Raw genomic sequence first — 25,189 nt, forward strand, 5'->3', positions numbered from 1 at the left:
CAGAGCGCATCATTCCCCAATTTATATTCCCTCCCAGCTCCCCCTCCCACAGCTCCTTATTCTTCACCACCTGTTCACCCCCCCTGTTCTCCCAGCCATCCATATGTCTACGATTCTGCCCCCCTTCCACGTCTGGGAGCAGCAGCCGCTCCAGTAGGGCATAATTCGGCACCTTGGGGATCCCTTTCCAGAGCTTCCGTGCAAAGTCCCTTACCTGTAAATATCTGAATTTACTTCCTCTCAGGAGTTCCACTCTCCCCTTCAGTTCCTCTATGCTTGCTAACCTCTCTTCCAGGTACAGACCCCTCACCCTCACCAACCCTCCTTCTTTCCAATTCTTATACATACCGTCTGTCCGCCTCTGCTCCAATCTGTGGTTTCCACATAATGACGTTAGCACCTACATCCCACCTTCACTGTGGACTGTATAACAGGGCTCTCCGTATATCTCCTTGGCACCAGTGGCAACGTCGCCACCACCAATGCCCGCAGACTGGGCCCCTTACAGGATTCTTCCCCGTCCTAACGTACTTCTGCGTACTTTCCTTCCCACCACAGCCTCACCTTCTGCACTTTTGCTGCCCAATAATAGTGTAACAAGTTTGGCAACGTCAAAACCCCCCCCCCCCCCCTTCTGTCTCTGCCTCTGTATCAGGGCTCGCTTTAGTCTTGGCACCTTCCCCGCCCACCCGAACTCTGAAATAATCGTATCCACCTTCTGGAAAAAAGGCCTTTGGTCCAAACATCAGAAGCGTCTGGCAATTTTGTCTGCTGACTATTTCTGTTGTTGCTTTTGGGGCCTTCTCTGAGCTCTGATTCAAGCTGGGATCAACCGCTATATCTAGAACATTGGTGCAAGTGTCTCACTTCAACTTTAGTGCGGCTTTAGCAGGATTGACTGAGGGGATTTGATAGGGTGGCTACCAGGAAGATGTTTTTACCTGTGGGGGAGACTGGAACTAGGAGGCACAGCTCAGATCTCCCTTTTAAGACAGAGATGAGGAGAATACTTTTCTCTGAGGGTCATTAGTCTATGGAGTTCTCGTCCCCAGAAAGCAGTGGCGTCTGGATCATTGAATCTATTTAAGGCACATTAGACAGACTTTTGATAGAGAAGGGAGTCAAGGCTAATGGGAGACAGACAGGAAAGCGGAGTTGAGGCCACAATCAGATCAGCCATGATTTTATTGAATGGCATCGCAGGCTCGAAGGGCTGAATGGCCTACCCCTGCTCCAAAGCCCTCTGCTCCCATCTTTGCGGCAGTGTTGTGGTATATTGCATAACACAAATGACCAGGACCACCACAAGATATAACCAGTTCACAAAAGTAAGCATTCTGTGCATGCTAAAATATCATATCACACTAACATAATTTATAATGTATACTCACTGACAGCTGTACGTCAATCTAGTGAGGGTTTTAAATTTGGGTGATGATGTGAAGCAGATGATAGTAAATTTGCAGCCCATTTTACATCTCTCCCAATTTGTATTTGCACTTAAATCAATTCTCCCCGTATTGAGCTGCACACTTACCCCCTTTTTTTACACAATAAAATAAATATTTATGTAGCAGCTTTCATATAATGAAATGTCCCATTATAAACCAGATGTGATAATGAGGAGCCACGAGAGGAGATGTTAGGTCAGATGACCAAACATTTGATTAAAGAGGTAAGTTTTAAGAATTGCGGTTTGCTAAGGGCCCAGGCTTCCATTAGTTTGTTGAAACAGGTTTCTTCAGAGTCGAGGTGGGTTCTGTGGTGGCTGAATAGTCCAATCCTAGATTCACAGACTCTACCACAGGTCTGGCAGGTGATGTTTGATTAGGTGGGTGGATGGGATGATGTGAATTTTACGCTCTCCTTCTGCTGTTTACACTTGCCCCCCCTGCTCCATCCCGTGACGCTCAAGGCTCATCTTATTGGGTTGTGAGGGGTGAGACCCACGCAGCCACGGGGAGAAAGGGCAGCATGTGGCGCAGTGGTTAGCACTGCTACTGCGGCGCTGAGGACTCGGGTTCGAATCCCGGCCCTGGGTCACTGTCCATGTGGAGCTTGCACATTCTCCCCATGTCTGCATGGGTTTCATCCCACAACCCAAAGATGTGCAGGTTAGGTGGATTGGCCACACTAAATTGCCCCTGGATTGGAAAAAAAAAAATAATTGAGTACTCTAAATTTATTTTAAAAAAGACATGGGGAGAATGTGCAAAATTCCACATGGACGTTGGCCCGGGATCGAACCCAGGTCTTCAGCGCTGTGAGGCATCAGTGCTAATAGTTGTGCTGCCATGCTGCCCAGGAGGTGCATGATTTGGCACAAATGGAATGAGGAAACATTGGGGTGAGTGGGAGTCTATGGTTGGCATGAGCTGTCAGGGACAGGGAGGTGGTGAGGGGGTGTAAGGGGTAAAGGTTAGAGGGCCTAATATTTAACAAAACAACTGAAACCAAACCTCAGAGAATCGAGGTGGACTTTGCAACAAGTCCATTTGAACACCCAACAGCCCTTGTTGACACCTCTAATCGGTGTCTGTGGGACCTAACCTATCCCTCATACACTTTCCCTCCCCTTACCTCTTACACTTAGCCCATCATCTGGAATGAAAATAGTGCCATTTCGGGAACCTTTTCCCAAGGTAGGTGCACCAAGCCTGGAAATTTCGAGCTGTCTGACGCTGAGGTGAAAATCCAGGCCATTAGCTCTGTTTGTAACTCCACAAATGTTGCAATAAGTGCGGAGCTTTTTGAAAATGTACCTATTTTTATCTTTTGGAGTGTCCTTGAAACTCCAAGAATGAATGTTTAATTTTAAGCACTTTGCTTCAAGTAACCGAGTGAAAAATCATAAGGATATTAAAAACATAGTGCGTCTTATTTCAGTTTCTTTGAACGTTGCTTAACTATTAGTTATAGAAATATTGGAGATGAGACGTTGACTGGCTGCAGTGGTTGGAGGTAGAGGGCCACATGACGAAAGCACCAGGAAACCATCCGAGCAGAATCGACAATCCAAAATCGCAGAAATATTACGGCACAGAAGGAGGCCATTCGGCCCATCATGTCTAGATCGGTTCTCCAAAGAAGCAATATGATTTAGTGCCAATCCCCTGCCTTTTGCTCTTACCCCAGTGCATTGTTTACATTCAAATAATCATCTAATGCCCTCTTGAATCCCTCAATTGAATCTGTCTCCACCACACTTCCAAGAAGTGCATTTCAGACCCAAATCACTCGTGCGAAAAAGTTGTTTCTCACAACAGACTTCCTTCTTTTGCAAATCATTCTAAATCTGTGCCATCTCCTCGATCCTTTTACGAGCGGGAACAGTTTATTCATATCTACTCTCTGTCCAGACCCTTCATGATTTTGAACATCTCGATCAATTCTATTCTCAGCCCATTCTCCCCGTGTTTGCCTGGGTTTCACCCCCACAACCCAAAGATGTGCAGGGTAGGTAGATTGGCCACGCTAAATTGCCCCTTAATTGGAAAAAAATGAATTGGGTGGTCTAAATTCATTTTTTTTAATAAATTATTTTTTAAAATAAATTTAGATTACCCAATTATTTTTTCCAATTAAGGGGCAATTTAGCGTGGCCAATCCACCTATCTGCACATTTTTGGGTTGTGGGGGCGAAACCCACGTAGACACGGGGAGAATGTGCAAACTCCACACGGACAGTGACCCAGAGCCGGGATCGAACCTGGGACCTCAGCGCCGTGAGGCAACTGTGCTAACCACTAGGCCACTGTGCTGCCCCTAAATTCATTTTTTTTAAAAAATTATCCTCACAACCTTCTCTCCAAGGGGAATGGTCCCAACGTCTGCAATCTATCTTTAAAACTAATTAAGATGCAGATTCACCACCTTAAGTCAGTGGAGGAGCCTTCTCCTGGTGCTTTGCTTTTAATGATGTGGTGGGCAGCACGATAGCACAAGTGGATAGCATTGTGGCTTCACAGACCCAGGATCCCAGGTTCGATTCCCCGCCGGGTCACTGTCTGTGCGTGGTTTGCACGTTCTCCCCGCGTCTGCGTGGGTTTCCTCCTGGTGCTCTGGTTTCCTCTCACAGTCCAAAGACGTGCAGGTTAGGTGTGTTGGCCATGATAAATTGCCCTTAGTGTCGAAAAAGGTTAGGAGGGGTTATTGGGTTACGGGGATAGGGTGGAAGTGAGGGCTTAAGTGGGTTGGTGCAGACTCGATGGGCCGAATGGCCTCCTTCTGCACTCTATGTTCTTATGACCAAGCCAAAATGTGAATGGTAACATATAAAGGATACTTGACTTGAGTATGAATGTCAGTCAGGACCATGAATCAAAGACCTCAGTTCATGATGCATCAAGCATCTATACCACTGGGCGAACTTATTTTAAAATTTGATTAAATAAATATTCTCACTGTGTTTATGACTGGCAATGACAAATCTACAAACCTTGGATAATCAATCTGCCTGTTGAAGGAGAAAAAAAGTCAGAGTTAATAGATAATAATTGATTTTGAGGGTCACCATGACTAAAATGGATTCTTGATGGATTTAAAGGTATGCATATTTTTGTACCATGGATGTTTTAATGTAGGGAGGGGAAAAAAATAAACCTGTGGAAGATCCAACTGTAATTAATTTTAAATAGCTTCAATCTTTAATGGGGAATTTGGTCCTGAAATGTAAAGGACAGTTGCAATTAAATTGAATAACTATTGTCACATATGCTTTTTCCAATGATGGGTAAAAGATAAAAGGGCATCAATCAAGCTTTTAAGACCCAGGTGATTTATTGAAATTTCTAACACAGGCAGGTTTATGATAAAATAATTTACATGTGACCTTTAAATATTGGCACAATACTAACTGCAGTTGAGTTGCCCAGACAGAAATGGAGTTGACATTGCACAATAAACTCCCAACAATAGTTCAGTTGTTGGTGATTATCTGAACCACATACAGCATTATTCCAGATGTAATCCATGGCTTGTACTAACGTAGATAATGGGGGTGATTTTCAGCCTATGATTGCTGCAGGCGGAAATCCAGAGAGAATGGGGAAACACAATTCTCTCCGGAGTAATTGTGTTTCCTGATTTTCCTCATCCCTCACCAGCGATGTCATGAGGTTCACACCCTCAAAGGGCCTGAACCTCATTTAACGGAATTTTCACGTTTTATTTATTTATTTTTCCAATTAAGGGGCCATTTAGCATGGCCAATCCACCTAGCCTGTACATCTTTGGGTTGTGGGTGTGAGTCCCACGTAGACACAGGGAGAACGTGCAAACTCCACACGGATAGTGACCCGGGGCCGGGATCAAACCCGCATCCTCGGCGCTGTGAGGCAACAGTGCAAACCAATGCACTACCGTGTTGTTCTATCACACATTTTAATATTATTAACGTGCAACATGCCACATGATTCCCCTCTCATTAAGTATTCAAACCTCACCGACGTCGCGTTACATCAGCAAAGTTTTAAATACGGGATTCAATTGAGGGATCCCTCCGGAGGAGCAAAGGTAAATATAGCCCCGTGGTGGAGAGAGGAATATGCCAGCTACTGCCCCTGGCATAGTTTGGCACTGCCAGGTTGGCACTGCAGATGGAAAATTCAGCGAGACTCGGAAACAGCAATGACGTGCGCCAGAGTGAGAATTTATTTTTTAAAAAGAATGCCGGTCCACTGAAAGCACTCGACTGGCTTAATGCCTCATGCTTGGGAGCACTGGGGTAGTGGTTTGAGTCTGCTGACACTCTCAAACTGTGTGTGTCCCAGGAGATGATGGACCACCTGTGCCAGGTGATGCTGGAGTTGACACCACATGTACTGGAAGGTCACCCAGTGCCTATGGACCTTAAGGTACTGCTACTCTGAATTTCTATGCCAGTGGCTCGTTTCAGGGCAGAATGGGTAACCTGTGTGGCATATCCCAGTCAACCGCGCACAAGTACATGAGGGAGGTCATAGATGCGTTATTTGCAAAGGCTCACTTGTACATCAACTTTGACAGGGACCAGGCTAGCCAGGATGCCAGGGTCAAGGTCTTGTTTTGTTTTCCTGGGGTGAGCAAATGTGAGGCAAGCCACCACGTGCGCAGCATGAATTACGTGGGATAAAGAAAAATCATTAGAAGTTCAAGTTTCAGTGAGTTTTCGCGCCATCGGCGTGGCGAGATTCTACCCAGTTTTCCCACCAGAATCGACACTGAACAAAATGGTAAGATACAAAGTGGATGTATTGATATTGTGTGCATGCCCTTGTAACGTAAAGATGCTCGGCAGAGCAAGAGTTAACATGGGATTGGAGAATAGCACCACCCACAGTATTATGCCAAGAGTCACATGGTAATAGACTCAGAGAGAACACTCTGGAAGCAGTCTGCATGGAGATGCCATTCCATAGAATTATAGAATCCCTACAGTCAGCGCCGGCCCTAGGGTTGCTGGCGCCCCGGGCAAGCTGAACTTCAGCGCCCTTGGGGGGGGGGGGGCTGAGGGGGGGGGGGGGCGAGGGGGGGGCGGGGCCGAGGGGGGGCCGAGGCGGGGGGGGTCCGAGGCGGGGGGGGGTCCGAGGCGGGGGGGTCCGAGGCGGGGGGGCGGGGCCGAGGCAGGGGGGCGGGGCCGAGGCGGGGGGGCAGGGCGGGGGGGGCAGATGGAGGGGGGGCGGAGGGGGCCGCACTGGGGGAGGGCGGCCACCGCGCATGCGCTGGTTGGCACCGGCCCAACTGCGCATGCGCGGGACCCGAGTCTGGCGCCCCCTAGCACATGGCGCCCCGGGCGACTGCCCGAGTTGCCGGTACCTTGGGCCGGCCCTGCCTACAGTGCAGAAGGAGGCTATTTGGCCCATCGAGTCTGCATCATCCCTACGAATGTGCACTCTCCCCAATACGAGTTTCCACCCCATCCTATTCCCGTAATCCCATAACCTAACCTGTACATGTATCCCTGGACATTAAGGGGCAATTTAACTCAGCCAATCGACCTAACCCGCACATCTTTTGACTGTGGGAGGAAACTGGAGCACCCGGAGTAAATCCAGGCAGACATGGGAGAAAGTACAAACTCCACCAGACAGTCAGCTGAGGCCGGACTTCAACCCGAGTCCCTGGCGCTTTGAAGCAGCAGTGCTAATCACTGTGCCTCTGTGCCACCCATGCATGACAATAACCTCAGGTCTGTAAATAGTTCAAGACTAACAATAAATGGTTCATGATTAAATATACAAATCTCAGGGCAGCACGGTGGCCTAGTGGTTAGCACAACCGCCTCACGGCGCTGAGGTCCCAGGTTCGATCCCGGCTCTGGGTCACTGTCTGTGTGGAGTTTGTACATTCTCCCCGTGTCTGCGTGGGTTTCTCCCCCACAACCCAAAAATGTGCAAGGTAGGTGGATTGGCCACGCTAAATTGCCCCTTAATAAAAAAAAAATTAAAAAAAAATATACAAATCTCAAGATCTCATCATTGAGACATCTAAAGAACCCATCTTACAACACGTTTAACACAGTAAAGCATTTCAATGTACTTCACAGCAGTATTTTGAAATAACATTGCCAATCAGTCACATAAAGCAATACAAGGGCCAATGACCAAATTGTTGGTCAAGGAGATAGGTTTTAAGAAGCGCCCCCAAGGAGGGAAAAGAGGGGGGGAGGTTTAGGGAGAGAATTCCTCAGCTTTGGTGGAGTAGCCCATTCTCTATAGTGACTGCTCACTTTTCCATGTGCTGTGTGAATCTTGATAGTATTTGAAGTCTACGTGACTAAGGGGAGTATCACAGCCAAGTTTTTCTATGCTCATCGCAATGTTAACATGAGCACTTCAGGAAGTAATCTCATCTACTCATCAATCAAGACAGGGAACACTGGGTGAATTTCTCCATTCTAATACTGTGGGTCTGTGGCCACAGTAGCCTCCACTGCTATTCCGCCTTCGAGATTAGCACAGAAATGGACATGGGACATATATGGTTTGAATATTGACTGGAGCATCTGAACAGCTGATAAGAATAATTTGAAGGTTTGCGTCAATCCATAAAATTGCATGCTTTTGGAAATATATTTTAAAAGTTGAGATGTCTCTTTGTTCTTTGGAAGAGCATGCTCTGAACATGTTGATCGCTTTGTAGGCTTTTAATAAATGTACTCAGCTCCTCATCAACTGCAATTATACTTGGAGATTTTATATAGTAATTTGTTGCTTCAATTAAGCTGCATTAATGTATAGCTGAGAATCATTAGTCTATTCATTCAGCATGGATGCTGAATGTTCCATTATGACCTGATAGACTGGCTTCTGAAAACTCTTTTCATCAAGTGCTTAAGGTTTTTAAGCAAAAGCAGTTCTCACTGGAGAACAATGTGTAAAACCATTGGGGGAGAATCCATAAACCACCCTGTGGTGTTGGAACCAATACAATACTCATTAAAGAAACCAATTCCTGCAAAATGGGTCTTTTAAGACATTTCCTTTTTATGGTGTCTTTTTATATTCTATAGTTTGAATAAAGATGAGTGAAACCTTTATGATTCTTTTTTGTATTTGCATTTTGTAAAAAAAAGTAGCCTTAATGAGCAGTTGCCTCCCTTCCCCCGTCTATTGTTGTTACCACATGGAAGCCTGAAATGTGCTGAAAGCTTCCAAGACAATTTATGATCCATGGTGAAATCTCTTCCCGTACTAGTGCTGGAAATAAAGGATTTGTGGTTTTAAATATTCCTAGGTTGTTTGGACCCTGGGTTATTTGATACCCTCCTATCCCATGCACCTTTGGGAACCAAGTGATGGTAGTTGAAGAAACCAATTTGTTTCCGTAGACGACAAAAGCAGAGCAAACTCCACAGCTGCCCCACTATATTATACAGAGCATGGTTTATAAAAGAAAAGGGGTCTGCACAGCAGCCGAATGTTATTTGTTGTTATGAACGAGTGAGTCACAATCCTGTATTGGTGCTTGTTTTAAGAGTTTGTTAAATAAAAGAATATTGATAGGAAACGGCCGCAGACGATCGTCCTCTCAGACTTACTTTATCAGATGCTGACTGACCAGTCATGCGTTTCTCACACCATTTTATTAATCTTTTATATTGGATCAGTTATGAAGCTTTCTCTCAGTTCACACAGGCCCTGTGCTCCTTGAACAAAAGGCACCTGGAAATTCACACAGGAGTTTATTTGCAAAAGCAGGAGCACATTTGGTTGGAGACAACTTTCTGACTTGCCCTGTTAATTGGTTGGGAAGTAGAAAACAAAGATTTAGGGATAAAGGCAACATTCTCTCATGCAGTGTTTCCTAGGGATCTGTACTGGGCTCTCAGCTCTAGATGGTAAATATCAATGACTTAAGATAATGGAATAGAGAGCTGCACATACAGGTGACGCGAATTCAAGAGGCACAGTCGGTTGTATGATTAGTAGCAGGAAGTTACAAAGGAACGCAGCATGGTCTGGACTTTCAACATGGCGTTGAGGCTCATTGCTATAGTTAAAGTGATGAAAGTGGTCAACAATTGAAGGTATATGGCAATTCCCATTTTCGTTTGGGCGGGTATGGAGGTATGGTTCTCAACTCTGATTTAAAGTATTCCTGGGGGGTGTCACCACATGACTTGCCCCCACACTCTTGCCATTAGTTGCCAACTCATTCATCTATGTGATGCGCTTCCTACACTAGTTGGAGAGCAAAAAGACTCATTACCACATTGGGCGATGCTTGACCATCAGTCAAACAGCCATTTTCCCCGTAATAAATATTTTTATAACGGGCAAAGAGAAATGTCGAAGGAGAATGACAAAAAATGAAAATCTTTTTTACTGTCTTGATGATTTTTCTCCAGGTATGCAAAGAGCTGTGTCCTGGAGATTGATCTTCAATGTCTGGAGACTGGCGGCCAATCCGGGAGGGTGTTTCATGCATGCAATATTTACAGGGACATCAGGCCATTTAAATCATCAGCTGCCTCCACTCTACTCTGATTTGGTAGCGTTGAAGTGTTGGACAGGACATGAAGTGTACAAAGTAAACCTGGGGTGAAATTCTCCCCTACCCGGTGGGGCGGGGGCCCTAGTGTAGCGGAGTGGCGCCAACCACTCCGGCGTCGGGCCTCCCCAAAGGTGCGGAATTCTCTGCACCTGTAGGGGCTAGGCCCGCGCCGGAGTAGCTCCCGCTCCGCCGATTGCCTTTGGCGCCATGCCGCCCGCCGTCGGGGCTGGCCGAAAGGCCTTGCCGGTGGGCGTGAGTCCGCGCATGCGCCGGAGCGTCAGCGGCTGCTAACGTTACCACTGGCGCATGCACGGTGGAGGGGGGTCTCTTCCGCCTCCGCCATGGTGGAGGCCGTGGCGACGGCGGAAGAAAAAGAGTGCCCCCACAGCAAAGGCCCTTCCCGCCGACTGGTGGGCCCCGATCGCGGGCCAGGCCACCGTGGGCGCACCCCCCGGGGTCCGATCGCCTTGCGTCCCCCCCAGGACCCCGGGGGCCTGCTCGCGTTGCCTGCTCCCGCTGGCACAGAGGTGGTTTAAACCACGTTGGCAGGAGAGGCCTGACAGCGGCGGGACTTCGGCCCATCGCGGGCTGTAAAATCGCCGCGGGCGGCCCGCCGATCGGCAGGGCACGATTCCCGCTCCTGCCGATTCCAGTTGGCAGAGAATTCCGGCCCCGGCAGGGCGGGATTTACACCGGCCCCGGGCGATTCCCCGACACTGCGGGGGGTCGGAGAATTCCTCCCCTGGTATGTGCAGGTCTGAACTTAGAGTATTTCTTTGGCTAGCCAGAGAATACCTTTGGAGAGGTAGGATAGTCACAGCCCCAGAACTGGCACAAAATAATTTCCAACTTAATCCAAGGAAGTATGAGCTTTGGGCTCAGTGGTATTATCATAAATGTAAGAACTGCAAGGGTTAATGAAATGTATAACTCAACCACTAGAGGGAGCTAGCTGTACAAGTATATAGGACAAGTATTAAGCTTTATGGGAGACCATAAGACCATGGAAGAGAAGTGAAAGAGATAACTATAGTACAGACTGAAGGAAAGATAGTGTGAGTGAGAGCAGATCATAGTTAATGTTATAGTGTAGCGATTAGTAGTAGATAAGTGTAGATTATATGCTTATTATCAACTGTGTATTATCTGGGATAAGAGTCGAATCCAAATTAGTAGTGTTAATAAGCTTATAGCTTTGTTCAAGTTAAAGCTATTTTGTGGTCTTTGTGAACACTACACCAACCATCCTGAATTTAGCAACACAAAGAACACCACAGGCTCCTTGTCCCACTGGGTAATTTGTTTTTCGCCAACTGACTCATGTACCCAGGTGACAGGTAGAACTTTGTGCTGGGCAAGGGTGTTCAGGGTTTTGTCCAAAGAAACATAGAAGATGGGCATAGCATCCTCATACATAGAGACCCTAGAAGCCAATGACAGCAATAGTGGGCAGAGGGAGGGCAGTAGGTTGGAAGGAAGTGACTGCTATATACTCACAAGAAAGGAGGAGGAGAACAAGCAGGTACCAATCTGTAGGTAGGGTGCACACACATAGGGCATCATATCTCAATATGACAGAGAACCAGTGCCAAAAAGTGTATGAAGCTAAGCTCTGAGGTGACAGAGTGTGTCGCCTGGTCCAGCAGCAACTCAAGCCACAATTCATCGGCCCTCATGCCTGCCAGTGGATGTGAAGGAAACCATCGCTCTCAACCTCTATGCCTCAGGATCTTTCCAGGAATAATCAGGAGACCTCTGGTATATCCCAGTTAGTGGCGCATGGCTGCATTAAGGCTATAACTAATGCTCTATCTGCTTGTGTCAGGGATCACATTAATTACCTTATAGATTTGTGTCTCAGACGCAGAGAGCAACAGCCTTTGTCCAGTTAACAGGCTTTCATCAGGGGCAGGGTGTTATGGATTTTACCCATGTTGCCATAAAAGGCCCCAACTCAACACATAGACACTTTTGTCTAATGGGAAACCCTTCCACTCAATCAATGTCCAGGTGTTTTATGACCACAAGATCTTCCTTCCTGTGTGTCACCAAGGTACCCAGGCAGCTGTCACAACTCCTTCAGACTAAGGAGTTCCCAATTTCCTCAGCTAATTCAGCTATTTAAGCCACCAACTCAAATCAGTGGTCGACTTCTGGTGGACAAGAATAATAAATGTAAGAACATTAATAATAACCCGCTTTAGGAGTCCACAAACAGAGGTAGAGTACAATACAATGTTCAGCACAACTCCTCAGACAAGGCAGTCAATGTCCATGTGCAGCAAGACTTGAACAATATTCAGGCTTGGGCTGATAAGAGGCTAATAATATTCACACCACACAGGTACCAGTCAATGATGATCCCCAACAAGAGAGAATCTAACCAGTTCCCCTTGACATTCAATGACATTTTCATCACTGAATTCTCACTATGTTGGATGGTTACCATTGACCAGAAACTGAATTTGACCTGCCATATAAATACTGTGGCTATAAATGCAGGTTAAAGGTTCAGAATCCTGTGGCAATTAACACTCCTCCTGACTCCTCAAAGCCTGTACATCATCTACAAGGTACAAGTCAGGAGTGTGATGGAATATTCTCCATTTGCCTGGATGGGGGCAGCCCAAACAACACTCAAAAAGCTGGACACCACTCAGGACAAAGCAGCCCACTTGATTGACACCCCATCCAACACCTCCAATAACTACTCCTTCCACCACTGAAAATGTTGGATAATCTCAGCAGGTCTGACAGCATCTGTGGAGAGAGAAGGGAGCTAACGTTCCGGTTTGGATTACTCAGATCAGATGACTTTAAAATTGCCACAAATGCGTGCATATCTGTCGTTTTTGCATCAATTGGTACAGCCCAATCACTCAAGTCAACGGGCTCAAAGACTCCTATTTTGACTAGTCATTCTAATTCTGCCTCTACCATGCATGGTAGCACAGTGATTAGCACTGTTGCTTCACAGCGCCAGGGTCCCAGGTTCGAATCCCAACTTGGGTCACTGTCACTGTCTGTGCGGAGTCTGTATGTTCTGCCTGTGTCTGCGTGGGTTTCCTCCAGGTGTTCCAGTTTCCTCCCACATGTCCCAAAAGACGTGCTGTTAGATGAATTGGACATTTAGGGTGGGATTCTCCGGTCTCCGACGCTGAAATCGCATTCGCCGATTGGCCGGAGTATCCCCGTTGGCGTCGATATCGGGGGGGAGCTGCTTTTGCAATGCTCCCCGCCCTCCAAAACGGCATACTCGCAGAGTATGTCACACGCCACCGGGACGGCCTCAGGACGTTACCTGAAGACCTCCTCCACGATGCTCCGCCCCCGATGGGCCGAGTTCTCGATGGTATCGGTCGCGTGTGGGTTTTTTTCCGGGAACTCGGCATACTGGCTGTGGTCCAAATTCAGCGGCACAGTCGTTGGGGGGGGAGGGGGGGGGAGAGCCAATCTGCAGGCAGAGGGGGCATTGGCGGGGGCTGGGGGCACTGGTGGGGGTTGTCCTGGGGTGGCGGACCTGGCCAAAGGGGGTCACTATTTGGCAGGCTGGGTCCACAGCTAGAGCCGGGGGCTCTATGCTGTGTGCCTGTTCAGCCCCCACGAGATGGAGGATCAGTGGCCGTTTTGCACCATTTCCTTGGTCATGAAACACCACCGTTCCCACGCCAACGTCGGCACTTAGTCTCAGAATCGGAGAATCCACCTCTGTATACCCGAACAGGCACCGGAAGATTAATAAGGGAATCAATGGTTATGGGGAGAAGGCAGGAGAATGGGGATGAGAAAAATATCAGCCATGATTGAATGGCGGAGCAGACTCGATGGGCCGAGTGGCTTAATTCTGCTTCTATGTCTTATGGTCTTATGGAATGTGGCGACTAGGGGCTTTTCACAGTAACTCCATTGCAGTATTAATGTGAGCCCACTTGTGACAATAAAGATTATTATATTATTACGTATGGCAGTGACCTTTTGAGTTGATTTATTGTCACATGTACCGAAGTACAGTGAAAAGTATTTTGCTGTGGCCGAGGGAACGTACACTGTACGTACATAGTAGACAAAAAGAATAATCAACAGGGAACATTGACAAATGGTACATTGACAAACAGTGATTGGTTACAGTGCGGAACAAGGGGCCAAACAAAGCAAATACATGAGCAAGGGCAGCATAGGGCGTTGTGAATAGTGTTCTTACAGGGAAGAGGTCAGTCCAAGGGGGAGTCGCTGAGGAGTCTTGTAGCTGTGGGGAAGAAGCTGTTCCTATGTCTGGATGTCATAGATCATAGAATGTACAGTGCAGAAGGAGGCCATTCGGCCCATCAAGTCTGCACCGGCTCTTGGAAAGAGCACCCTACCCAAGGGCAACACCTCCACCCTATCCCCATAACCCAGTAACTCCACCCAACACTAAGGTCAATTTTGGACACTAAGAACAATTTATCATGGCCAATCCACCTGCACATCTTTGGAATGTGGGAGGAAACCGGGTCACCCGGAGGAAACCCACGCACACACAGGGAGGATTTGCAGACTCCGCACAGACAGTGACCCAAGCCAGAATCGAACCTGGGACCCTGGAGCTGTGAAGCAATTGTGCTATCCACAATGCTACCATGCTGCCCATGTGCGGGTCTTCAGACTTCTGTACCTTCTGCCTGATGGAAGGGTCTGGAAGAAGGCAATACCTAGGTGGGAGGTCTCTGATAGTGGTCTCTGATAATGCTGTCTGCCTTCCTGAGGCAGTGGGAAGTGTAGATAGGATCAATGTGGGGGTTGCAAGCTTGTGTGATGCGTTGGGCTGAGTTCACCACTGTCTGCAGTTACTTGTGATCTTGGACCGATCAGTTGCCATACCAGACTGTGATGCAGCTGGATAGGATGCTCTCCATCGCACATCTGTTGAAGACCTAGCCTTTAAGCGACTGGCCTGACTTTCTTCCTTGATCTTCAGCTTTACTGAGATATCTTTCAAGCTTCCCAACTCACTGTTGAAGACAATGGCAATGTTTCTTCAAGATTCTGGGACCTGATTCGGAATCTGTCAGGAGATTTAGCTCGACCCAGTTTAATCTGATCTTCTCCAACCAAGTTATTCCCATTGGTGCCAGATCATTTCCTTTGAATTTGTGCAAGAACAAATTAACTGACTGTCCATTTAATTGCACTGTTACATCAATCCGGTCCCTCAACGAATCCACTTCTCCAGTGTAGGTCTTTAACATTATATTCAAGAATTTCAGAGAACTATGTCAAAGCTTTGCTGGTACTAACGAGACAGCTTCCCCAGTGTCCACCTCGAACTTCATCGGCTGACTGTCCAGCAATGGGGTGGCCCAGTAACAGTTTGTTTCACCAGCAGTAGCCAGTACCTTTAATGAGAGTTCATCTTCAGACTGTGAATCGAGTTTCTTCTCATGTCCTTTTGTACCACTTGGACATTTTATCCTTTATTCAGTTTCCGATTTGAGTTATTCAGCTCTTGCTTTTTACAACTTCTGCCTGGAGTTTGTTTCTTTTTCCAAAAAACTTATTCAATGTGGCCCTTTCTGCCACAATTCCTACACATGATGGCTTTGCACCCGCAATGCGCGCTGAGTGCCTGGTCTTTGCACACCTTTTTGTGCATGTCTGTGTTCGGGTTTCAGCAGACAGCGCATGAATTCTTGTGCTCGAAAACAACTGTTGAGCTTCTTTGGCTGCTACTTCCATGGATGCAGCAAATTCCAAAGTTTTCTTTAAGGTCAGGTTGCTTTTGGTTTACAACCTCTTTTGAATCGCTTTGTCCTTAAACCGCAGACCAATCTATCTCTGATGGTATCGTTTAACACATCCCTGAATTCGTAGTCTTCAGCCAGTCTTTTTGAGCAACCTGCAAAATGTGCAAACAAATCACCTTCTACTTAATTGCACTTATGAAACCTAACCCTTTCTGTGATGACTAAAGGATTTGGTGAATAGTGGGCCAGTAATATTTCCAATATTTCATTCGTGCCTGGCTTTTCTGGCTGTGCAAGACACATAAGGAAGCTAAATATCTCTCTCTCTCTCTCTCTCTCTCCCCCCCCATCCTGCCATTATGCTCAGAAAAGTTGGGGCTTTTATATTAGCTGCTAGCTGCGATCTTGTTCAAATTTTTGCTTGAACAATATAGTCAAACATCTCTGCATATGAGCTTCATTGCTCTGAATTCTCATCAAGTGGTGCCAAGGATCCAAAGGCTCCTGCCATTTTTCACTATGGAAGGACATGTGTATGCACAATGTGTCATGCATTGTTAGCACTACCTATCTTCCTTTCTCTCAAAACAAGGCAAACCAAAGCTCAGCCTGATTTCCTTTTGTGCTTTACAACACCCCCAGTTCTAAATCTGTTGTTGCAGGGTACTTGCTACTCACTGTGCTCCCAATAGTGGTAGTGATCATTTCGGGCAGAGCACATGGCGAGTTTCTTTCCCAAGTTGTTTTCTTACGATTCCTAGATGATTTTTTTTGGTGTTCCTTTGGTGGTTGAAACTGTTGTTTGGTTCTCCTGTCAGCAGCTTTCGTGTAACAATGGTTTTTCAGCCCATCCTCATTGCCAGTTTAATGTGGTGGCTTTAAAATTAAGTCAGCAGGCCTCAGAGGGTCAAACAAACAAATAGTTTTATTAAAGATATTAACACTATAGGCTGCAAAGTTACACCGCCCGTTGCCTATTCAAATAGGCAAATTACGTGATCGGTCTCTTAAATTGTCCTTGTTCCACTGCAGGGCTGCAAGTGAGAAAACACTAGAAATGCCATGAATATACAACAGAAAACACACTGGTCACTGACAGTAAGAAACAACATGAACATCTGTCACAGAGACAATTTAATTACAAATGAATGTAACCTTGGTGGCTCCCAAAAACATTAACAGAGATGGATTGCTTTTTAAAAATATTTTTATTAACATTTTTTCATTATAAACACAATAGTATGAAACAGGTAATATAAGTTACAATGCAAAAAGAACCCACACTAACTAAACCCCTCCAATGTTAAAGCAAACCCCTTAACAACTGACGGTGACTAGCTAGAAAATGATTGGCTGTTATTTTAGGTAGACCCCTTTTGTGGACCCCCTAATGGCGCACTTGACCTTCTCCCCATACAAGAATGACATGAAGTAGGGTGGCATGTAGCGCAGTGGATGGGACTGGGGCGCTGAGGAACCGGGTTCGAATCCCGGCCCTGGGTCACTGCCGTGTGGAGTTTGCACATTCTCCCCATGCCTGCGTGGGTTTCACCCCCACAACCCAAAGATGTGCAGGTTAGGTGGATTGGCCACACTAAATTGTCCCTTAATTGGAAAAAAAATAATTGGGTACTCTCAATTTTTTTTTAGAAAAAAAAGAATGACATGAGGTCACCCAATCAAGCTGAGGCACTGGGCGAATGGAAGACATCCACCCAATTATAACTCATCTCTGGGCTACTAACGAGGCAAAGGTGAGGACATCCGCCTTCAACCCCATCCGCAGAACTGACAAATCTGATGCCCCAAAACTGGCCACCAATGGACATGGCCCCAGATCAACATGAAGAATCTCTGACATGATGTTAAAGAAAGAGACCCAGAAGCTCACCAACTTGGGACAGGACCAGAACATACGCGTGTGGTTAGCCAGCCCCCAAGAACAACGCTCACACCTGTCCTCGACTCCAAAGAAAAAAACGCTCATCCTCACCTTCGTCAATTGAGCCCTGTGAACCAACCACCTTGAATTGGATCAGACTAAGCTGAGCGCAAGAATGGATTGTCTTTATTTTGGAAGAAAGGCTGCTTGTGTTTGAAAGGGTATAAAACAAACCTCTGCCAATTAACTATTGTGGATGTATTGCCCCTCTCATCACAAATCATGGAGAGAAGACCAACAACGGCTTGCATTTAAAGAGTACCTTTAACATAGTAACATTTAGGGCAGCACGGTGGCCTAGTGGTTAGCACAACCGCCTCACGGTGCTGAGGTCCCAGGTTCGATCCCGGCTCTGGGTCACTGTCCGTGTGGAATTTGCACATTCTCCCCGTGTCTGCGTGGGATTTGCCCCCACAACCCAAAAATGTGCAGAGTAGGTGGATTGACCATGCTAAATTGCCCCTTAATTGGAAAAAATAATTGGGTCATCTAAATTTTAAAAAAAACATAGTAACATTTCACAAGGTGCTTTATTAGAGTAATATCAGACAAAATTTGACACCAACCACATCAAAAGATATTAAGGCTGGTCGGCCAGGTAGGCTTTATTGAGCATTTAAAAGACAAGAGAGAGGCAGAAATTTCAGTGAGGGTTTCCTCCGGATGCTCCGGTTTCCACCTACAGTGCAAAGATCTGCAGATTAGGTGGGGTTATAGTGTTATGGGGATAGGGTGGGGGAGTGGGCCTTGGTAGGGTGCTATTTCAGTGGGTTGGTGCAAACTCGATGGGCCTCCTTCTGCATTGTAGGGATTCTATGGTTCTATGGCCTTGGTGTGTACCTATTTAAATGCTTTTTCCCCACAGGGAATGCTGGAGGATTGTTTCAAAGGGAGAGAAAATGTTAAACATGACTGTGCTTTGGAGAGACGAGCCAAGAGCAATGTCACAACAGATTAGTAATTATATCCAGAAGATTTTCACTCACTGTTTTAAGATACAATTCTGTGTTTCTAGTGACATATCCCAAACTGATACTCATGCTGCAAGACTTTGTGTGGTGCACTTCAATGTATATAAACACACACAATGCACTGGCCAAAAATTATTCCAATAATCAACTTTTGATGACCCCGAGATAGTAATGCCGCAACCGTTAATCTGGTACAGCATATATGTGTTATATCAAAAACAGAAAATTAAAATGAGCAGTACGGTGGCGCAGTGGTTAGCACTGCTGCCTTACGGAGCTGAGGTCCCAGGTTCAATCCCGGCTCTGGCTCACTGTCCTTGTGGAGTTTGCACATTCTCCCCGTGTTTGCGTGGTTTTGCCCCCCACAACCCCAAAGATGTGCAGGGTAGGTGGATTGGCCACGCTAAATTGTCCCTTAATTGGAAAAAAACTAATTGGACATTCTAAATGTTAAAATAAACACAGAAAAGAAATGCTGTTACAGCCACTGCTACCATGAAGCTGATGAGAAGCAGTGGTGAGATGCAGCCAACCTAGGGATTGCTACTTGGGATCACTATTTTCTGCCCTCTTCACATATCCATGACCCTTGGTATTATTAAATTTACGACAGCAGGGAAATTGGATTACTGCTATTTCCCCTCGACATCCAGTAAAATCCTGAATCAATGGGCGGCATGCGGCACAGTGGATAGCACTGGGACTGCAGTGCTGAGTACCGGGTGTGGTGAATCACAGTAGCGTAATTCACACTATATTACACATGTTGTACTATGCCTCTGTAAGCTCGGCACACGAGCAGTTGCGCTGCTCTGCCACTAGGGGGAGATGCACTGGGAGTGTACGGGAGTTTGTACTGGGGTCCACACTTGGCTCCACCCACGGCTCCTCCCCCTAACCGGAAGTATAAAGGTTGATGCTGAAAGCATGCCTGCCAGTTCATCTGGAGTTCATCTTGTCACAGGCAGGCTCTGTTGTAAGACGATTAAAACCACTGTTCACTTCTAAACCACGTGTCGCGTGAATTGTTGATCTCATCACCGGGTTCAAATCCAGGCCCCGGGTCACTGTCCGTGTGGAGTTTGCACATTCTCCCCATGTCTGCGTGGGTTTCATCTCCACAACCCAAAGATGTGCAGGTTAGGTGGATTGGCGACGCTAAATTGTCACTTAATTGGAAAAAAAAAATCCTGAATCAAATGCCACCACCTTACATTGACATATTTCTATAGGTATATTGGGAGTAAATCAATCTTGAAATTGGTAACACCCTATGTACCATCTGTAATTCATACATGCCATAGTTCAATGAAATAAATTCAGAAGTTTTTATTCAGAAACAATTGTTGCACATGTAGAAACAAATGAACCCATAGCCTAACAATGTACCAATCAAGTTCCTTCGTAATATGAAGTGGGTAGTCCCTTATAATTCAGATTTGATAGCAATACCAACAGTATGATACCACACTTAGTCAACACTCCAAATTTTTGACAGAATGAGCCAGGAATCTTGTGTAACATCACAAGTAAATGCAGCATGAGGCTTAGTCTCAGAGCATGAATGAGCAATGGGGAATAAGGTGGCACAGTGGTTAGCTCTGCTGCCTCACAGCATCAAGGACCCAGGTTCGATTCTGGCTTTGGGTGACTGTCCAGGTAGAGTCTGCACGCTCTCCCCGTGTCTGCATAGTTTTCCTACGGAAGCTGGATTTCCTCCGACAATCCAAAGGTGTGCAGGTTGAGTGGGGTTATGGAGAAAAGGTAGGGGAATGGACCTAGGTTGGCTGCTCTTTCAGAGGGTCGGTGCAGACTTGATGGGCCGAATGGCCTCCTTCTGCACTGTAGGTATTCTTTGAATTCAGAAAATTAATCAACGAACTCCCCCACTCACTTGGCTCCTTCTTACTGTGGTAAATATTGCAAATCAAGGCAACCAGCTGATTTCTATGTGCAGTATCAGAGACAGTAGACACCACACTTCTTTCAAAGTGTTACCACCTTTCTAAACTGTGCCAAAAAGGGAGAAATTGAAGCTACAGCCACGAAATTTAGCTGTGACCAACCAGTCCAAGTGAAATGAAATGAAAATCACTTATTGTCACGTGTAGGCTTCAATAAAGTTACTGTGAAAAGCCCCTAGTCGCCACATTCTAGCACCTGTTCGGGGAGGCTGGTATGGGAATTGAACCGTGTTGCTGGCCTGCCTTAATCAGCTTTGAAAGCCAGCGATTTAGCCCAGTGTGCTAAACCAGCCCCTAAAGTCCAAAGCCAGTGTCCAAAACTCTGCACTATATCTTGTATCAATAGTGATTTTACAACCAGTTAACAATGCTCTAGTTCCAATCTTTGAAAATTGAGGAAAGGGCGGTTACTTTTATTTAAAAATATACATTTTTGCGCCAGACACAGATCACAGCATGCAACAGGTCAGTTACAGCTCCTGCTATTCTAATTATGGTACCAGCACATACAATGCACACCCAGGCACTGTGGGATTTCTATCCTTCACCCAAGTCTAAAATCATCTACATGATAATGAGGCAAGCTAATAAACTGCTATAAAACACTGAGTGCCAAAAAAAACACAGCCTAAATATAGTACTTATGAGACCAGAAGCAAAGGAATTAGACTGAAAGGTGTATTTTTAAACTTTCCGGCTGTTCATGCCAACCGGATCTTCTGGCCCCACCGCAGGATTCCCGGTAGCAAGGGGTGCATTCAACAGGAAACCCCGTTGGTAAAATTCTACGATTCTATAAAGGTGGAACCAGAAGGTCCTGCCTTCGGCCAATGGCGGGACGCCTCTTGCCACCGCGAAACACGCGGTGGGTTGGGTGGCAAATCACGCCCAAGGAGCTTTTTTTTTTGATTTTTAAAAAATAAATTTAGAGTACCCAATTATTTTTTCCAATTAAGGGGCAATTTAGCGTGGCCAATCCACCTATCCTGCACATCTTTTGGGTTGTGGGGGTGAAACCCATGTAGACACGGGGAGAACGTGCAAACTCCTCACAGACAGTGACCCAGGGCCGGGATTTGAACCCGGGTCCTCAGCACCGTAGGCAGCACTGTGCCACCGTGCTGCCCTCCGCCCAAGGAGCTTTTAAGCAATATTCCGTATCTGCCTAACCCCCAACCAAACCCTGCCCCACAAACACAAATAATATAAAATATACAAACATTATGTACTCACCATGAAATATATATACCTTTTTTATTTTTAAAATAAATTTAGAGTACCCAATTAATTTTTTCCAATTAAGGGGCAATTTAGCATGGCCAATCCACCTACCTTGCACATCGTTTTGGGTTGTGGGGGTGAAACCCACGCAAACACGGGGAGAATGTGCAAACTCCACACGGGTAGTGACCCAGAGCCGGGATCGAATCTGAGACCTCAGCACCGTGAGGCAGCAGGGTTAACCCACTGCACCACCGTGCTGCCCACCATGAAATATGTTTTGACACCTGGATGAGTGTGAGGGAATTTTGATTGTGGGATTCTCTGTCTGCGGGATCCTCCGCTTTGCCGGTAGTGCACCCACACCTGCGGGTTCCCAATGGCATGGGATGGCCACAATGGGAAGCCCCATTGGTCGGCTGCCGGAATGAAGGATCCCGCTGCCGGCGGGAGCGCGCCGTGCCGGGTTACAGGATTGGCCGGGCAAAGAATCCAGCCCTGGGCATTTTGGAATTTACAATAAATCTTAAATGTAGCCTTTTTTTAATTCAGCAAAGTGCATAACTCCTCTGACACTACTCCCCAATTTTCCTCAAATCCTAAAATATGCGCAAAATACTGTGGATGCTGGAAATCTGAAATAAAAACAGAAATTGATGGAAAAACGCAGCAGGTCTGGCAGCCTCTGTGGAGGGAGAAGCAGAGTCAACAGGTGGGCTTATCTAGCCATTCCCGGCGATGGGGGTGTTCTGGTCCCGCCAAAGGCCACCCCTCTGCGGCACGTTCCCCGGCACGCGGGATAGGCGAGCCACGCAAAACACCTTAGACATCAGACCAGAAGATCATGCCGGTGGCTAATGGCGTACTGCCTCCGACAGCTAAAAACACGCCATTGGTTGGAGTTGGGGGAGAGGGGATGGAAAATCCCACCCAACATTGCGAGTCCAATATGACTTTTCTTCAAAACTGAAGCGAAGTTGACATTTTCTCAAACCCTGCTGCTTTGAGATTCTACCAGATCAGTGACAGAAAACATCAAAGAGAAGTTATTGCATTCACACCACGGAATGCCCCAGTTATCTCAAAGAGGTGGACTGCAGTTACTCTCGAAAACAAATAATCCTTTATAGAAAAGGTGGATTCGTAGTCTGGCTTCTAAGATTGTCTTTACTGACAATAACAATACACAGCAAAACGTTTTGTCTCCTTATTTTTCGGATAATTTTCTAACTTTCACATAGTTGCTCACTGCTTTGTGAATGAAAGAAAATACTTGCATTCATGATCGCAGGATCTCCCAAAGTGCTTTGCAGCCAATAAAGTACTCTTGATAAAGGTGCAATGCTTCTGCCCGGTACTTTTGAAGTTTTCTAATTTAAGCTATTGTGTAGTTTTTGTCTTTCCATGGAGGATTCTCAATGATGCTTCCAGGTTGTGTCTGGACAGTGATATTGTCAAGCTCCTCACTTGCAGAACATCATTAAGGTCATTCCTGTCCACTCAGTGTCCGCAACTGGCATCACCTATCATACAAGATTCCATTCTCCCTCATAGAATTTCATAGGATTTACAGTGCAGAAGGAGACCATTTGGCCCATCGAGTCTGCACCAGCTCTACCCAAGCTCACACCTCCACCCTATCCCCATAACCCAGTAACCCCACCCAACACTAAGGGCAATTTTGGGACACTAAGGGCAATTTAGCATGGCCAATCCACCTAACCTGCACATCTTTGGACTGTGGGAGGAAACCGGAGCACCCAGAGGAAACCCACGCACTGACACCCCCCCCCAACTACATTCCCACCCTTCCGACTATCCTCTTGACCCAACCAAATAGCGCCAACCCCCGATATCCTCCCCACCCCGACTAACACCCCCATCCCCTGACTAACCTCCTGAACCCCCATTCCCCTCCCAAGCCTCCAACTCTCCCTCTCACTCCCTGACTAAATTTCCAAATCCACAATTACCTTCCCGAGCTACCAACTATCCATCCCATTTCCTCGACTATCCTCCCAACCACTCAGCCCAAGTTGGAAGGTTGGCCGAGAAATGTGCCTTGCATTCTAGTGTAAGGTGAAGGGAGTGGAATGGCAATCCAACCATGATTACCACTCCTTGGGGTTTCACACCAGCTTTCTACATCTTAATAACAAAAAAGGCCCATCAGCTCCTCTTCTTCTCCAGTACCTCCTGGGTAGAACCCTGTCAGAGATCATGGGTGGGATTCTCCGACCCCCCGCCGTCCGCCAATTTTTCCGGCACCGGAGATTCGGTGGGGGCAGGAATCGCGCCGCGCCATTCAGCGGCCGCTTGCAGCGGCTCCCCCGGCAATTCTCATGCCCTTTGGGGAAGGAAACCTGCAATTTTTACCTGGTCGGGCCTACATGTGACCCCTGACCTGCAGAGTTGTGGCTGGCTCTTTGTTTTTAAATTTAGTGTACCCGATTCATTTTTTTCCAATTAAGGGGCAATTTAGTGTGTTCGATCCACCTATCCTGCACATCTTTTGGTTGTGGGGGCGAAACCCACACAGACACGGGGAGAATGTGCAAACTCCACACGGACAGTGACCCAGAGCCGGGATCGAACCTGGGACCTTGGCGCCGTGAAGCAGCAGGGCTAACGCACTGTGCCACCGTGCTGCCCATTGCTGTCTCTTAAGTGCCCTCAAAACAAGGGCAATTAGGGATGGGCAATAAATGCTGGCCAGGCCAGCAATGCCCATGTCCCATGAAATAATTTATTTTTAAATTCGTTGGCGGTGAGGTTGGAGGAGATAGGAGGGATGTCTTTTTAAAATATATTTAGAGTACCCAATTCTTTTTCTTCCAATTAAGGGGCAATTTAGCATGGCCAATCCACCTACACGGCACATCTCTTTCGGTTGTGGGGGTGAGACCCAAGCAGACACGGGGAGAATGTGCAAACTCCACAGGGACAGGCTCCCAGAGCCGTGATCGAACCCAGGTTCTCGGTGCCATGAGGCAGCACTGCTAACCACTGCACCACCATGCCACCCTAGGAGGGATGTCTTTAAGAAGAACCTTTGCAGTGAAGAAGCCAGTTATCTTTGCATTCCAGGGGGAAAAAATGTTCGTAGCAGCTGTTTTAGTTCCCCTTTGCATCACTGCCCTGCATAGTCTCAGAGGGTCAATTCTTTGGATAAGTTCATCCACAACTCATCCAACTATAGCCCAGAGCCAGGCAGTAACTGTGACTAGCTCCCAAAAGGTTTTACTAGACAACTGAGGCTTATCCTGGTGCCAGCTCTTTCAGCTCGATTTTGTTACCTTAAAAAATGCAAAATATTAAATAAAAGAAGAATTTAAAATTTTCTGCAGGTACATTCTTTGAAACCTGAGTGTTTAATTATCTCACATTAATCCC

Source organism: Scyliorhinus canicula, chromosome 7 (assembly GCF_902713615.1).
Source record: "Scyliorhinus canicula chromosome 7, sScyCan1.1, whole genome shotgun sequence".
Taxonomy (NCBI): Eukaryota; Metazoa; Chordata; class Chondrichthyes; order Carcharhiniformes; family Scyliorhinidae; genus Scyliorhinus; species Scyliorhinus canicula.